The sequence below is a fragment of the Sapajus apella genome, unplaced genomic scaffold (assembly GCF_009761245.1).
Source record: "Sapajus apella isolate SASKATOON/1434 unplaced genomic scaffold, GSC_monkey_1.0 scaffold4, whole genome shotgun sequence".
NCBI lineage: Eukaryota > Metazoa > Chordata > Mammalia > Primates > Cebidae > Sapajus > Sapajus apella.
The window spans coordinates 14,773,717-14,788,431 of NW_022436944.1; the positions used below are offsets into that span (position 1 = coordinate 14,773,717).

General features: G+C 34.8%; 1 long non-coding RNA gene across 1 annotated transcript; it reads right to left on the minus strand.

Annotated features, from left to right (window-relative positions):
* Positions 1-989: 989 nt before the first annotated feature.
* On the minus strand, positions 990-14,253 carry LOC116539750. The gene is made up of 2 exons (XR_004264168.1): positions 14,199-14,253; positions 990-1,432 (listed from the first exon to the last, which is right to left on the minus strand). It is a non-coding gene; the product is annotated as an uncharacterized LOC116539750 (long non-coding RNA).
* Between the last annotated feature and the right edge of the window lie 462 nt (positions 14,254-14,715).

Below are 14,715 nucleotides of genomic sequence, written 5' to 3' on the forward strand. Positions count from 1 at the left end.
ATGCATTAAAAGTAAATGTTAGAGTACGTATATAACACTTAACAGGTATGTGGCTTGTAAACAGAAATAAAAGCTAGATATTACTCTGCAGTATTTATAATGAGCAAATATTTTGGAAAGATCAAAATATTAATCTTTCCTATTGATCCATCTTTTGAAGTTTTGATATTCTTATCCTCCTTATTAGAATATGTCTTTATTAAAGACTTCTGAAAAGTCTTTAAAAATTTTTCCTTTTTCTTTAAAATAAAGGCAGCACCTTCTTTATAGGTACTACGTGATTGGAAATTTACTTTCTGTTATTTGTGTTCAGTTATCCAGCCTACTTTTTTAAAAGCAAAGTTTAGAAATCCTATTATTAAAAATTGAATACTGAACCAGAAAGAATCTTGTTCATAAGATAAAGTTTATTTCTTCTGTCTGTAGTAATGCCAGGCAAACTAAAAAAAAATCTATTGCAAAGTAATACTAGGTATTCTCTGAAATGGGGATTTTAATTGTGACTATTTTACTAGTATGCCATATTATTTTGTTATAATCTTAAGATTTATATTGTTATATGTACATATGGATATTTGGATTACAATCTCTGTTGTACATTAAAAATAAAGATAAATATTTTAAAAGAGCAACAGCCTTTAAAAGCTTATATACAGTCAGATTTAATTTATGCAACTATCTGCTAGTAGTTAATTGCTACTTGTCTGATTTAACTAAGATAAAGTATGATGACTGGTAAAATGTACTTTTTATTTCCTTCTCCCTTAATAGTAAAAGATATCTACAAAACCCTAATATCAAAAACTCAAATATCACACTTAACAAAGAAGATTTTGATTCCTTTCTATTCTAGGTAAGAATAATAGAAGGAGGGCTGCAATGAAAACTACTATTCAATATTTTCCTCATGGTCAAAGACAACATGATAGCTCAAGGAAAACAGGTAAGAGATACAACAAATGGAAAGGGTATCTGTTAGGAGTAGTTTCAGCTATACATACAGAAAAATCTTAAATAATACCTTAAATAAGAGAGGAATTTCTTTCTCACTTTAAAAAAAAAAAGGGAATGAGAATCTAGAGGCAGGCAGACAGGACTAATGTGGCAGCAACACAGTGATCAAGGACCCATACTTCTATCTCGTGGCTCTACGAGTTTTGCATATGGCCTTATGTTCAAGGTAAACTCCCAGCCATTGCATTTTCATTCTAGTGAATTTTAGGAAGGAAGTAGTGAGGAAGAAAAGCTCACCTTTTCCCATGTGAGGAGGCTTTCCTAAAGTTCCACACAACACTTTGCTTAAATTTCATTTATCAGAATGAAGTCACAGGATCAAACCTGGTTGCAAAATTGCCTGGGAAATGTAGTCTTTCAGAGGAGTGGCAGAGTTCCCATACAAAAATTGGCATTTGGGTTAGATAACCAGGAGTCTCTAGAGAAAAAAAGTTATTACGTCTAGATATTATTATTGTCCACATAGAGAAGTGCAAAGGCACTCTGATACATACTTTTAAAACTAAAAAGAATATTCACCAAGATTGAGGTACATATACAGAGAGAACAAGATAAATATCATGTGTGAGCACATAGAAATGTGTGAAATATTTATGGCAGAATTTTTGGTAGTATAAAAATGGAACACATTAATGTCTATTATAGGATGAATGAATAAACAAATGATTGCATATTTATTTCATTTATAAAATCAAATGCTTGGCAATGTTAAAATTAGTAAAATTAATTTACAAGCAGTGACAGTTAAGTTTCAAAAACATTGTTCACTTGATATATATCATTTATTTCTTTAAAAAATCTGAAAAACAGTAAAATGTTAACATTAAATCTAGATGATGGGTGTTCCCAGGATTGTCTGTTTTTGTATCCTATTATATCCTTGGTAGCTTGCACATTATAGCCAAACACCATCTCCATTTTAAGATTGAGGAGAGCTGAAGAGATGAATAAATGTGCTCAAGGTCATGTGGTTACTAAGAACTGAGAACCAAATCCATGCCTGCCTGATTCTAGAGACTCTAAGCAACTTCAAGAAGTAGGATTTAGCCCTATTTTCAGCCACAAATCTTTCATCTATAACAAAGCCACAAACTGAAGCATCAATTTAAAGCTGTCCCTGATACTTGCTAAACAGAATACATCAAAAGGTAAGACTAGTTCAATATAATTTTAAAAGGGTTAAAAACTTTGTATGTCTATAAGAAATAGCAGGTATTTTGAAAACAGTTTGGCTAGAAATGTAAAAAGCTAGAGATTGTTCAGAGTAACAGTGTTTAATAGGAAAGTTCTTTTTTAAAAAAGTAGAGTTGAAAGAGACAGGATTAAACTGCAGATGTGAAGTTGCCTATGGGGCTCAATAAGCAGAGAACATCTAGGCTGAAGGCTAAATCAATGTTTTACCTTGCAAAGCAAACACTGATTTCTCTTGGATGAAAGCTCAGGAGTAGGCAGAAGAGGCAAATGAACATCCATGGAAATGTAGTAAATGCAGTTTGGATCCTGACTAGCTTCTGCAGATCATATACATACATTTATACTCCCCAGTAACTTTCCTGCTCCTGCCGAGAGGCTCTGAGATGTTCCACAGGCCTTTCTAAACCCGAGGCAAATCAGACTCGCAAGACTGTGAGAACCACTGGGGTAGGAACCATACCATTCATTTTTGTTTCTCTAATTCCTAATTCAGTGCCAGGCTTCTAACAAGTGCTAACAAAGATTGGATAAGTAAATAATTGCAATTCATTATTCTATCCTCGAAACTTACAGATAGCTTACTGTGCAGTGCAACCACGGATCATCCAGAGGCCTTACTGTCTATGAAGCTGGGCTGCTAAAAGTCATTCTTTACCGTTTTTCAGACCCCACAGCCAATATCAGATATTTGCTGAGTCCTCTGAAATCTTTCTTCTCCTATTGATACCCACTAACCATAACTTAATCAGAGATTTTCCCAAAATGCAATTGCAATAAGATTCTATATGATTTTTAAACATCTATTCTTTTCGTACTCATTGATCCCATACACTAATAGAATAAATTTTGTAATAAGATTTTCCAATGACATCCAGTGTCTATTACATAAGTTTCTTCTAATTTGGTCACACTGCAGGCACATTTGCATTCACTTAGTACAGTGTACTCTTCCATGAAGCTTTGAATTTGCACATGCTGCTACTGCTGTTCCATCCAACAAACTCCATCTAGCCTGTGAAACCCAAATTAACTCCTTCTGTCAAGCTTTCTCCTAATCCTTCAACACAGCCCTCTCTGTCTCAACTACTTCATATATACTGCTATTCTAATGGTGATTGCACTGTGAACTGACTAATTTTTAATAGTTAATCCACTGTGGGAGAGATGGACAAAAAAAAGTAAAGATGACCAGCTGGGGCCTATTTCTCCTTTAATCAAATATGGGCTGAAGGTAAATTATGATTTGACCAATAAATTATGGCAGAAGGGATTCTGTGCCAGTTTGGGCTCAACATTTAAGAGAACAGCAATTTCTGCTTTGGTCTCTCAGACTCCTAAACCACCCCAGAAGGCATCTGACTACCCTGAGAGCTCCATGCTCTAATGGAGTCCAAACTGATATGCTGAGAGACTGGGTATAGAAGAACTAAGGCCCTAGATTTGTGAACCAGCCATCTTTACTTATTTGAGACACCTCAGCTGAGGTTCCAAACAACAAACCATCCTGCTGAGCCACAGAATCATAAACATGTAAAATAGGCATTGTTTTATGCTACTAAATTTTTGAATCATTTGTTATGCATCAACAGATACTTAGAACAACCTTCAACATCCACGAGTATTTTCCTAGTTCTCCTCCGACAGCATTAGCTGTTACAACCTCACATTCCTTTCTCATTAAACGTTGAGGTCTCAAACTTCTAAGCCTTGTTTATCTGCACTGATTTCCTGGGGTAATTTCCTTCTGTATTAGGCTTTAAATATCATGCTTATGCTTACACTTTCCTAATGTATATCTGTAGCTATCTCAGAAAATCCAGACATACCCAATTACTTCTTTGGCACCTCTATTTTGTCTAATTATGTCTCTATTATGTCTAATAGGCAACTCAAATTAAGCACATTGCAAATGAACTCCTGATCATCTTCACCAAAGCCACAACTCTTGAAGTGTTCCCCATTTTTCAGTATATGTATTCAGAGTCAACAAGTTGCTCAGAAAAACATCATAGGCATTACCCTTGATTCCTCCTTTTCTTGCCGACCTCACTTGAATTTATCAACAAGCACTGTTGACTCTACCTTGAAAATATATTCCAACCTGAGTGATCTTACAAAACATAAGATAGAGTCAGTCCCTACAGTCAAATTGCCAATAGCTTTTCATCACGTTTACAGCAAAATCTCAAATGTTTACCATGATGCTATATAATCTGGCTCCCAGTGATTTCTCCAACCTCACAGACTTTCCATTCCCTTTCATCCTCATTCTGTTCCAGTCACATGTGTCTTCTTGCTAGGCTTAGGTATGCCAAACAGATTCCTGCCTCAAGGCTGCAACTCTTCTTTCTCTTGTGTTTTCCCTTGGCTTACACATAAAATTCATTTGGGTCTTAGTGAAAATGACATCCTCAGCAAGGTCCTTTGTGCAGGCCACATCTACAATAGAGACCCTTCTCTCACTGGTACTCTCTCAGAGAGTTGCTCTATTTTTCATCATTGTATTTTCCACCACCTGAAATTTATGTTACCAATGTATATATTTTTATTTAATTGCTTGTTTATTGCCAGCTCCAACTATTTGAGGCCAGGTACTGTATCTTATTTACTACTATATCCTCAGTCCCAGAAAAGTGCCTGAGGAAAATACATATTGCTTAACTGAATAAACACAAAGAAGGAAGAAATCTTTAAATTCCTGAACCCACAGCCTTGAATATTTATTGATACAAATAAGACAGTCAAGGAATATTTGTGAATGTGTTCAAATCAAGTCTGGAAGTCATTTCTAACAACTTATGTAGCTGTCTTCTCTAGAATAAAGTATTTAATCAGGCAGTACATGAAAGCAAATTTTTTCATGATTTCTGGGTAGCAGATTTCTGATTTTCATCTTAAGTGTCAAGCAAATCTTAATATTTGACGTTACTGTGGCTGATGTGCTTTTTGAGTAAAGGTCCCTTTGTTTTAGCAAGTATACCAAAAAAAGTGATATCTGACTATCATGATTACTTTTTTTGCTGAGTTATTTGGGAAGGCATATTAACCATGCATGGAAGTATTTTGAGGGAATAGTTTTTTACATTTTAAATGTAAATCAGTTATAATAGAACAATGGGGAAAATGTGTTCTCTTGAGACAGATTTTCAGGATGTCATCTAATTGGTAATGCAAGGTGAATTTATATTTCTGACTATACAGGGTGCTTGTGAAAAGATGTGTATTTTAAAAATCAGAAAATTAAAATTCTCAAACATTAACAGGTTCTCTACATGTGTCTTTTAAGCCATATGTATATTTTTAACTTGATTTCTAGACAAAGGAGCCTTTTTACTAGGAATTTCTTAATATTCTATAGACTTAGGGAAGTTCATGACAGCTCTATGCCATCAAAAACACATCAGCATGTTTGGATCATTACTCTCCACTGATAAAATTCTCTCTCTTAACCAACTGTACATCCCCTTTTGTATTTCAATTTTACTACCTGTTAAACACTCCAGAAATGACAGTGCTAATTTTTCACATACCTCTTTCATGTACTCTATTTTGCTACATAAATTATTCACTAAATTTTGCTTATGGTTCATTAATCCTCAATTGTATTTTTTTTTCCTTTTAGAGGTAAAAGATCTGCTGCATTTCTAAATAAAGCCCCTTTTTGGCTGTTCATTGTGCCCTTTCCTTGAGGTGTATAATTGGATTCTTTAGTCATATATGTTAAAAATTCACCACTAACAGAGATGGAAAAATGTAACATTTGTAAGTTTAAATGCAAGAATTCTATGCATTAAAATAAATTTACACAAGAAGATGTATTATCTTAGTTTGCCAGAAAGCCACTTTAGTGTTTCAGACAACAAATTGCTCATGGTACATTTTCTACTCCAACATATCAAATGCTATCACCAACAATTTGCTTCTTTTTATGGCATATTTTAGATTTTCTTAATGTGGGTGATTTAATTTCACAAAAAAAGTACATTTAATCTTAGTGTCTATGTGTACCTTACGTATCATGTTTCTGCAGTTATGAAAATGAACAGATGCCAAGCATAAAAACTCGTATTTTCGAGTCCATGATTTATAGTGAATAACTTTCAGTTCTTTAAAGCAGTGCTGCATGGTGTTAACACTGCTACCACCCTGTTCCAACATCTCTTGCCTCCACATTGATCTCCCTATTTATTTATCTCTTTGCCCCTATATTCTATTCTCAATTAAGGAGTCAGAGAAATCCTAAAAGACTAGACTGATAATGTCACTTCTCCACTTAAAGTAGAGCAATGTCTTCCATTTCATGAAGAATGAAAGCTTGACTCTTTACACTGGCTTCCAAGGCCAGAATGATCAGCCCTTTCTTCTATGACTTTTTGTCCCTGGGTTTCTATGCCTCGCTTACACTTTTCTACCTACACTGATCTCCTTACTCTGTCTCAACAGTGCCAGCGTTCTTAGAACTCAAGGCCTTTGTACAAGCTATTTTCTCTTCCTGAGACCATCTTCCTCTAGGTATCCTCTTGACTAATTTTCTTCCTTCTTTGTATTTTGCAAAAATAATACCTTCTTAATGAAGTCTGTCCTAATCACTTCATTTAAAATTGTAATCTGTGTCTACTTTCCATATGAAATGGCTCCGTCTTTTCTGTTTTTCCTACAGCCCTTATCATCTTCCAACATTATATATACTTTAGATATTTGTTATATTTATTTGTAAATATATATATATAATGTGTGTAAGCACATATAGGTAAGCACCACAGGTGAGAGATCTGTTTTGTTTACTGTTGTTTCCAGGAACTCAGAGCAATGCCTGACAATTAGTAGGCATTCAATAAATATTGTTTTTAGATAAATCAGAATTTTCAACAAATATGCTAGTTCAGAGTGTTTAAACTCAATGATATGTTATTTTCAAACTAAACATCAGGAGAGAAGAAAGAGGTGAAGAGGAACTTAAAAGTAATGGCAAAAACTGCAACTACTTTTGCACTAACCTAGCACATATATAGTCATAAGTCACGTAACCATGTACCAGTCAATGACAAACTGCATATATGACATTGAGCCCATAAGATTATAAAAGAGCTGAAAAATTCATATCACCTAGTGACATTTTAGCCATCTTAACATCATAGTACAACACATTACTTATGTGTTTGCAGTGAAGCTGATGTAAAGAGATCTGCACTGACAGTCATATAAAAGCCTATGACATATCACTATTATATAATACTTGATAATAACAGTATTAATGACTATGTAGCTGGTTTATGTATTTACTGTTATATATATATTATATATAATAGATATAATATAAATATATAAAAATTAAAATATATATAAAGTATAAAACAGCCTCAGATACATTCTTCAGGGGTTATTCTAGAAGGCATTTTTATCATAGGAGATAATAGCTCCATGTATGTTATTGCCCCTAAAGACCTTCCAGTGGGAAAAGATGTAGAGGTGGAAGACAGTGATATCAATGATGTTGACCCTGTATAGGCCTGGGAAAATGTGTATGTTTGTGTTTTAGTTTTTAACAAAAAAGTTTTAAAAGGAAGAAAGAGAAGATCACAAAACAATTAGAAAACAAATAAGACGATGGCAGAAGTCCTTCTCTATCAGTAATTACATTGAATGTAAGTAGACTAACTTCTCCAATCAAAAGTCAAAGTGGCTGAATGGATGAAATACCAGGACTCAATGATCTGTTCCCTACAAGAAACACACTGTACCTATAAAGACACACATAGACTAAAAATAAAGGGATGGAAAAGGATATTACATGCAAATGGCAACCAAAAAAGAATAGGAATAGCCATACTTATCATATAAAATAGATTTCAAGACAGAAACTATAAGAAGAGACAAAAAAGTTATTATATAATAATAAAAGGGTAAATTCAACAAGAGGATGTAACAATTATAAATATGTATGCACCAACACTGGAGCACTCAGATATATAAAGCAAATGTTATTAGAAATAGAGAGATTGACCCCAATCAACAAAGACATATCAGAGTTAATGTGTACTACAGAGCAAATGGATCCAAAAAATATTTACAAATCATTTCATCCAACAGCTGAAGAATATACATTCTTCTCAATGCATGAATTATTTGGAAGAACAGACCATATGTTAGGTAAAAAATACGTTTTAAAACATTCAAAGAAATGAAATAATACCAATCATCTCCTCTAACCACAGTGGAATGAACAAAGAAATCAATAATGAAAACAATCCTAGAATTATACAAACATATGGAAACTAAACAATATGTTCCTAAATGACCAGTGTGTCAATTAAGAAATTAAGATGAAAATTGAAAAGTTTATTGAAATAAATGATGATGAAAGCAAAACATACCAAAATCTATCAGACACAGTGAAAGAAGTATTCAGTGGGAAGTTTATGGCTATAAGTGCCTACATCAAAAAAGTAGAAAAATTTCAAATTAACAACCTAACATGCATCTTCAAGAACAAGAAGAGCAAGAGCAAGCAAACCCAAAATTAGTATAAAAAAGGAAATAAAATAAAAATTTCAGGCAGAAATGAATATAGTTGAAATACAGGAAACGAAAAGGTTCAATGAACAAAATAGCTGCTTTTTGAAAAGATCAACAAAATTGACAAGTCTTTAGCCAGAATAAGAAGACAGAAAACCCAAATAAATAAAATCAGAGGAAAAAAAAAAGGGGAGACATTACAACTTATATCACAGAAATTCAGAGGATTATTAGGGACTACTATGAGCAATTATATGACAATAAAGTAGAAAACCTAGAAGAAATTTCTAAACACATACAACTTACCAAGATTGAACCATGAAAATATAAAAAGCCTGAACAAACCAACAGCAAGTAACATGATTAAAGCCTAAGAAAAACTCTCCCATCAAAGAGAAGCCTAGAAACTAATGGCTTCACTGATGAATTTTACCAAGTGATTAAAGAAAAATAACAGACCTAATCAAATTATTCTAAAAAATGCAACAGAAGGGACTACTTCCAAACTTATTCTACGAAGTCAGCACCAACTAGCCTGATACCGAAGCCAGACAAAGAGACATTATCTATCTATCTATGAAAACTATTTGCCTGAATCATTGTTTATAACAGAACAACCCTGTTTCAAATAAGGAGAAAACAATGGTTAATTTCAGCACCTACAACATCCTTACCAGAGGTCCTGGACTGTTCATGTAACAATTTTACTGCTAGCATACCCAGCATTTGAGAAAACTAGCACACTAAACAAATCTACAACCAAGGACTCCCACAGATTCCATTTCACTTCCCTGCCACCTCCAGCTGAGCAGGTGCTTGTGTCGATGTCTGGGAGACCTGAAGACAGATCACATCACAGGACTCTTTGCAGACATTCCCCAGCACTAGCCCAGAGCCAGTGGCCCCAATGGGTTGCTAGAGTCAGAAGAGCAATAACAATCACTGCAGTCTGACTCTCAAGAAGCCCCCTCCCTGGGGGCAGGGGAGAGCACTACATCAAAGGATCAACTCATGGGATGAGGGAATCTACACAGAAGCCTTTGAGTTCCAGATCTTTTCACTGCAACAGTCTACCCCAATGGGAGGAATCATAAAAGTAATTCTGATAATATGAAGAAACAAAGTTCTATAACACCCTCCAAAAGATCACACTAGCTCTCCAGCAATGGATCCAAACCAAGAGTGAATTTCTGAATTGCCAGATAAAGAATTCAGAAGGTTGATTATAAAACTACTAAGGAGGTACCAGAGAAAGTTAAAAATCAACTTAAAAGACATTTTTAAAACAATATAGAATATAAATAAAAAACTCTCCAGAGAAATAGATACCATAAAGGAAAAGCAAACAACAACAACAAAAAAGCCCACAACTTCTGGAAATTAAAGACACACTTAGAGAAATACAGAATACATTAGAAAGTTTCAACAATAGGCTAGAACAAGTAGGAGAAAGAGCTTCCGAGTATGAAGACAAGGCTTTCAAATAAATCCAATCTGGCAAAAAAATAATAATTTTAAAAATGAACAAAGCCTCCAAGAAATTTGAGATTATGTTAAACAACCAAACATAAGAATAATAGATGTCCCTGAGAAAGAAGAGAAATATCTAAAAGGTTAGAAAACTTATTAAAGGAAATAATCAAGGAAAGCTTTCCTGGTCTTGCTAGAAATCGTCAAAATACAAGAAGCTCAAAAAAACCTCCGAAATTCATCACAAAAAGATTATCATCTAGGCACATCATTTTCAGGTTATCTAAAGTCAAGACAGAGGAAAAACTTTAACAGCTGTAAGGCAGAAAGATCAGATAACCTAAGAAGAAAAACCTATTAGATTAACAGCAAATTTCTCAGCAGAAACTCTATGAGCCAGAAGGGATTGGGATCCTATCTTTAGCCTCCTTAAACAAAATAATTATCAGTCAAGAAATTTGTATCCAGTGAAATAAAGCTTCATAAATGAAGGAAAGATAGTCTTTTTCAGACATACAAAAACAGAAAGAATATGCTACTACCAAGCCAGTACTTTAAGAAATGCTTAATGGAGTTGTCAACCTTGAAATAAGACCTAAAATACACCAAATAGACCTCATTAAAGCATGACTCTCACAAGACCTACAAAACTATAACACAATTTAAAAGAGAAAGATATTCCAGCAACAACTAGCAGGATAAATAACAGTACCTAATGTCTCAAAACTAACATTGGATGTAAATAGCCTAAATTCTCCAGTTAAAAGATACAGATGGCAGAATGGATATAAATCCACCAACCAAGCATCTGCTGTCTTTAAGAAACTCACCTAACACATAAGGACTCAAATAAATGTACAGCAAAGAAATGGAAAAAGATATTTCATGCAAATGGACACCAAAAGCAAGCAGGAGTAGCTATTCTTATATCAGACAAAACAGACTTTAAAGCAACAACAGTTAAAAAAGACAAACAGGCCGGGCGTGGTGGCTCACGCCTGTAATCCCAGCACTTTGGGAGGCCGAGGCGGGTGGATCACGAGGTCAAGAGATCGAGACCATCCTGGTCAACATGGTGAAACCCCGTCTCTACTAAAACTACAAAAAATCAGCTGGGCATGGTGGTGCGTGCCTGTAATCCCAGCTACTCAGGAGGCTGAGGCAGGAGAATTGCCTGAACCCAGGAGGCGGAGGTTGCAGTGAGCCGAGATCGCGCCATTGCACTCCAGCCTGGGAAACGAGAGCGAAACTCCCTCTCAAAAAAAAAAAAAAAAAAAAAAAAAAAAAAAAAAAAGACAAACAGGGAGATTATATAATGATGAAAGAAATAGTTCACAGGAAAATATCACAATCCTAAATATATATGCATCTAACACTGGAGATTCCAAATTTATAAAGAAATTACTACCAGACTTAACAAATGAAATAGATGGCAACATGATAGTGGGGGACTTCAATACTCCACAGACAGTATCAGACAGGTCATCAAGACAAAGTTGACAAAGAAATAATTGACTTAAACTATATTCTAGAACAAATGGGCTTAACAGATATTTACAGAACATTCTACTGAACAACTGCAGAATATACATTCTATCCATCACCACATGGAACATTCTCTGACATAGTTATATAGTAGGTCACAAAAAAGTCTCAATAAATTTCAAGAAAATCAAAATTATATCAAGTACTCTCTCAAACCACAGTGGAATAAAATTGGAAATTAACTCCAGAAGGAACCCTCAAAACTATACAAATACATGGAAATTAAATAATCTGCTTCTGAATGATAATTGGGTCAACAATAAAATCAAGATGGAAATTAAAAAATTATTTGAACTGAATGATCATAGTGACACAACCTATAAAAACCTCTGGGATACAGCAAAAGTAGGGCTAAGAGGAAAGTTCATAGCCTAAAGGCCACATCAAAAAGTCTGAAAGAGCACAACAAGATGACCTAAGTTCACACCTTAAGGAACAAAGAAACAAGAACAAAGCAAACCCAGCAGAAGAAAAGAAATAAGAAAGATCAGTACAGAGCTAAATGAGATTGAAACAAAAAAATACAAAAGATAAATGAAACAACAAGCTGGTTCTTGGAAAAGAAAATTGATAGACCATTAGCAAGATAGGTCAAGAAGAAAGAAGATCCAAATAAGCTCAATTAGAAACAAGATGAGAGATATTACAACCAATAATACAGAAATACAAAAGACCATTCAAGGCTACTATGAATACCTTTACACAAACTAGAAAACCTAGAGGAGATGGAATCATTTCTAGAAATACATAACCCTCCTAGATTAAACCAGGAAAAAATAGAAACTCTGAACAGACCGATAATAAGAAGCAAGATTGAAATGGTAATTGTTTTAAAAAGCCAACCAAAAAAAAGTCCAGGGCAGACAAATTCACAGCTGAATTCTATCAGACATTCAAACAAGAATTGGTACCAATCCTATTGACACTATTCCAAAGGATAAAGAAAAAGGAAATCCTCTCCAAATCATTCTATGAAGCCAGTATCACCCTAATATCAAAACCAGGAAAGAACAACAACAACAACAACAAAAAAAAAAAAAAAAAAAAGAAGAATGAATGAACGAATGAAAACTACAGACTAATAGCCTGATGGACACAGACACAAAATTCTCAACAAAATACTAGCTAACCAAATTCAACAACATATCAAAAAGATAATCCACATGATCAAGTGGGTTTCATGCCAAGGATGCATGGATTTAACATATGCAAATTAATAAATGTGATACACCACATGAATGGAATTTAAAAAAAAAATCACATGATCATCTCAATAGACACAGTAAAAGCATTTGACATAATTGAGCATCCTTTATGATTAAAACCTTCAGCAAAATCAGCACAGAAGGTACATACCTTAAGGTAATAAAAGCCATGCATGACAAACCCACAGTCAACATTATACTGAATGGGAAAAAGTTAAAAACATTCCCCCTGAGGACTGAAATAAGACAAAAATGCCTGATGTTACCACTTCTATTTAAAATAGCACTGGAAGTCCTAGCCGGAGCAATCATACAAGAGAAAGAAAGAAAGGGCATCCAAATAGATAAACAGAAAGTCAAACTGTGATGTTTGCCAATGATATGAACATATAGCTAGAAAATCCTAAAGACTCATCCCAAAAGCTCCTAGAACTAATAAAGGTTCAGAATACAAAATTAATATACATAAATGAGTAGCACTGCTCTCCACCAACAGTGAACAAGCTGAGAATCAACAAATTCAACCCCTTTTACACAGCTGCACAAATATGTGTGTGTATATACAGATATACACGTCCCATGATCATTGATGGGTAGAAACAATATTTTGAAAAAAGCCATACTGTTTTTATTTTTTTAATTTTTTTTTTATTTTTTATTTTTTTTTTTTTTGAGACGGAGTTTCACTCATGTTACCCAGGCTGGAGTGCAATGGTGCGATCTTGGCTCACCGCAACCTCCGCCTCCTGGGTTCAGGCAATTCTCCTGCCTCAGCCTCCTGAGTAGCTGGGACTACAGGCACGCGCCACCATGCCCAGCTAATTTTTTGTAGTTTTAATAGAGACGGGGTTTCACCATGTTGACCAGGATGGTCTTGATCTCTTGACCTTGTGATCCACCCGCCTCGGCCTCCCAAAGTGCTGGGATTACAGGCTTGAGCCACCGCGCCTGGCCTAAGCCATACTGTTAAAAGCAATCTGCAAATTCAATGTGATTCCCATCAAATACACAGTATATAGTAAAAGATATACTTATCTCTTAGTATACTAAGAGTCACCACAGTAATACTAAGAGACACCAAGGGACCTCCTTTATTCCACACATACTCTTCCTTACCGCCCTTTTGGAGTAGTAGACTGACTTCATCTTGATAGTCTGGGTCAGCCATTCCAGCCAACACTGTAACTCCCTTCTTAGCCTGTTGGTTTAAAGGTAGGAGGAGCCCAAAGTGTCCGGGTGGCAATCTTAACTTACGGTTGAGTGGAATTGTTGTTGTGTCTCCTGGTGGCAGTGTTCCTCCCTCTGGAACTAAGACCTCTAGGCCAGCAGAATGTAATGACACAGAACTAAAAGAAAAACAAATCCTAAAATTTATATGGAACCAAAAAGGAGCCCACATAGCCAAAGCAAGACTAAGCAAAAAGAACAAATCTGGAGGCATCACATTACCTGACTTCAGAATTTACTACAAGGTTATCGTCACCAGCACAGCATATTACTGATGTAAAAATAGACACATAGACCAATGGAACAGAATAGAGAATCCAGAAATAAAGCCAAATACTTACACTCAATTGATCTTTGACAAATCAAATAAACAAAAAGTGGGGAAAGGATACCTTATTCAACAAATGGTGCTGGGATAATTGGCAAGCCACGTGTGGAAGAATGAAATGTATCCATGTATTAGTCAGGTTTCTCTAGAGGGACAGAGCTAATAGGAGATATATATATATATATATATATATATATATATATATATATATATATA